We start from the raw sequence: 3,829 nt of genomic DNA on the forward strand, positions 1-3,829 counted from the left end.
ATAGATAGATAGATAGATAGATAGATAGATAGATAGATAGATAGATAATCTTTTGTATGAGTATACTCAGGGTTCTATCCTGGACCCACTTATCTTTTCTCTCATTGCAATCTTTCTTTAGGTGAATCATCATCTTTCATGAATTCAACTATCATACAACTAGCCCTCATATTTCTCCTGAGTTCTAGTCTCAATCATTTGTTGCTTCTAGGACTTCTCTACCTGGATTCCCCTGGGTCTAACAAACTCAACATGTACAAAAGGGAACTCATTATCTTTCCTCCTAAAGGCACTCTTCCCAATTTCTCTATTTCTGTTGAGGGCATTACACTTTTTCCAGTCATTCAACTTCTCAACTTTGGAATCATTCTCCACTCTTCATTTTTTCTCACTTCCCCAATTCTTCAATTCATGTTGATTCTTTAAACATTTTTTTAAAAAGGATTTATTGATGCCTTTCATTATCTCCAGAAATGAAAGCTCCACTTCAACAAAGCAAAATACTTTGAGCAAAAATTATTTAAAATAATGACATTCTGCTGAATGTAGTCCCCCTATTTCTTCTCTGAGAGTAAAGAGATTTGTTAAATTATCTGTCCTCTAGAATCAAGATTGTTTACTATAGTTCCTCATAGTTCAACTTCTTTTAGTTATCTTTCCATTTATATTATCACAATCATCATCTATGTTATTCTTTTTTTTTTCTTTTCGGAGAGCAGTTGCAGTTAAGTGACTTTCCCAAAGTCACACAGCTAGTAAGTGTGTCAAGTGTCTGAGGCTGGATTTGAACTCAGGTCTTCCTGACTCCAGGGCTGGTGCTCTATTCACTGAGCCACCTAGCCACCCCTATGTTATTCTTCTGATACTGCTTACTTCACCCTTCATGAATTCATACAGATTTTCATACATTTCTCTGAAGTCCTCTTATTTATCATTTTTACTGAACATCATGTCATTATACTCATATACTAGTTTGGTCAGCCATACCTCAAATGATGAGTACCTATTTGTTTCCAATGTTTTGCTTCCTCAAAAAGTATCACTATAAATATTTTCTTATATATTGGACCTGACCATCTACCTATCTTTGATTTCTTGAGGGTAAATATCCAGTACTGAGAATATTGGGTCAAAAGATATAAACTGTTCAGTCACTTTTCTCATATAACTCTAGATAATTTTTTGGGAAAATTAATTTCAATTCACAGCTTTACCAACAATAAGTGTGCCTCTTTGCCTGTAGTACCTTGTTTCTGTTTTTTTTTTTTTGTCATCTTTACCAATTTTCTGGGTGAGAGGTAAAATCTGAGTTGTTTTATTTGCATTTTTGTTATCATTAGCGATTTTGAACATGATTTAATACACTAATCGATATTTTTCCATTTTTTAGAAAATCATTCTGTATCACCTATCAATTGGGAAATAACTAACATACAGTTGTGTCTATTTCCTATATATTTTAGATATCAGATTTTTATCAGTGATAGCTAATTCAAAGGTTTTTTTTTCCTTTAATTTAATGGCTTCTCTTGCATTGATTTTTTTCTTGCAAAAGCTTTTAAGTTTTATTGTAATTGGATCATATATTTTGTCTTTTATGATCATCTCTATCCCTTGCTTAATTAGCAGTTCTCCCTCTACCTTTAGTTGTGAAAGGTACCACCTTCCTTCCATTCCCCATTTTTTTAAAATCATGTGACCTTTTATATTCAGGTTGAGAATCTACATGGAATTTCTTATGACATATGGTGTATAATGCTGGTCTAAATTTTAATTTCTGCCAAACTTTTTTTTTTTACTTTTCCTAGTAAGACAAGGTAAAAACAAGCATTTATCAAGTGCTTATTTACAATGTTCCAGGCACTCTGCTAAGTGCTAGGGATACAAAGAAATACTAGCAAAAAGAAAGACAGGCACTGCCCTCAAGGAGCTTACATTTTATTAAGGCTACACCCAAAGGGGAGCTGAAAAGTAGAGGGAGAGTAGAAGGGGAGGAAAGAGTGCTCCAGAGCAATTCTTATCAAATTAGAAATTCTTCTAGTAATTTGTGTTCATGGGTTTATTAAACATTGCATTATTGTATTTGTTCACTTCTTGTTCTTGCTTATCTAGTTTGTTCCATTCACGGACTTTTCTGTTTTTCAACTGGTACCATATGGTTTTGATTATGACTAAGTTACAATGCAGTCTGAGGTCTAATAACGTTATGCCTCCTTCATTATTACTTTGTTCATTATTTCCCTTGAGACACTTGTCTTTTTGTTCTTTTAAATGATTTTTTAAAATTTCTTTCTAGCTTTATAAAGTATGTCCTGAAAGTCTTAGTAGTTTTAAGCTTTAATAGTTATTAAAATTAAATCTGTATATTAATTTAGGTAGTGCCATCGTTTTTTATTACATTGGCAAAGCAGCATCACAACCACTGATTATGTCTTCAATTATTTGTTTTCCTTTATGTCTGTAAAGGGTGTTTTGTGATTTATATAAATGGTTCATCCTACTTCTATAATATCTTTAGCATCTGTACCTTTCTCTCTACTCTCCATGGCTTTCCCCACTTTAATTCAGGCCCTCATCAATTCTCAATTGGATTATTGCAATAGCTTTTTAATTTGTCATCTGCTTTCAGTCTCTTCTCTTTATAATTCATGCTTTATACAGCTCCCAAATTGGTATTCCTAAATCAAAGGTCTAATCATGTTATTTCCTTTATCAAGAAATTTCAGTGACTCCCTATTGCCCCTAAGATAAAAGTGAAGATTCTTCTGTTTGACATTTAGCCCTTCACAATCTTGTTCCAGTCTATCTTTCTAGATATTTCACATTAGCCTCCTCATGCCAGTCAAACTGGCCCACTTGCTATTCTTTATATACAACATTCCATCTTCTACCTCTAGACTTTTGCATATACTCTCCCCATGTCTTGTAGGCCCTCATTTACTTCATTGGTTTCTTTCAAGGTCCAGCTCAGGTGCTATTTCCCATTCCCATTTTCCTGATCTCCCATTTGTTAGTGCTCTATCCAATACCCCTCCCCCCTAAATTACTTTATTATTTACCTTTTATACATTTTGTATTTATTTATTTGTATATATGCTTTTTTTCCCCCAGGAGAACATAAGCTTTTTGAGAGCAAGTTCTATTTTATTTTAGTCATAGTACTTGACACAGTACCTTGCATTTATATTATATCTGGGAGTTTTCCTTTGAATAAGTTTGTAAAATTGAAATTTTATTTTAATTCTATTTAGCTAAGATGTAATCAAGCTGGTTTTAATATTCCTTTCACTGTTCCTTCCCCTGATAAACTTTACCCACAAACCACAACCCAGAGAAACTTGATTAAGCTTTTGTCTTGTAATTACCCCTACCTTTGTAACCCCACCCATCACCTACTTTCCAAAGAAACTTGAATAACCTAAAAGGTCAGGTCTCATCCATTTAAACTATTGTAGCTACTATTTCAGAAGAACCTTTGTCTTGTGACTCAAATCACTTATTCTGGCTGTGGTTAAGGGGGCAGCCAGGTGGGCAGGAGGAAGACTCATCTTTCTGAATTCAATTCTGGCCTCAGATACTTACTACCTGTGTGACGCTGGGCAAGTTACTTAATCACACCTGCCTCAGTTTCCTTTATTTGTAAAATGAGCTGGAAAAGAAAATGGCAAACCACTCCAGCACCTTTGTCAAGAAAACTCCAAATGTGATCATAAAGAGTCAAACAAAACTGAGTAACAACCACAAGGGGATTTCAGAAGGGGAGGAAGAAATGATATAATCTCAATTCTATGTCATCAACAGCCAATCAGAAGACATACCTATGTTGCTT

This window comes from Petaurus breviceps, unplaced genomic scaffold, assembly GCF_028583685.1.
Source record: "Petaurus breviceps papuanus isolate PSGF00001 unplaced genomic scaffold, PetGlider_PUasm1.0 582, whole genome shotgun sequence".
In the NCBI taxonomy this organism is placed as follows: Eukaryota; Metazoa; Chordata; class Mammalia; order Diprotodontia; family Petauridae; genus Petaurus; species Petaurus breviceps.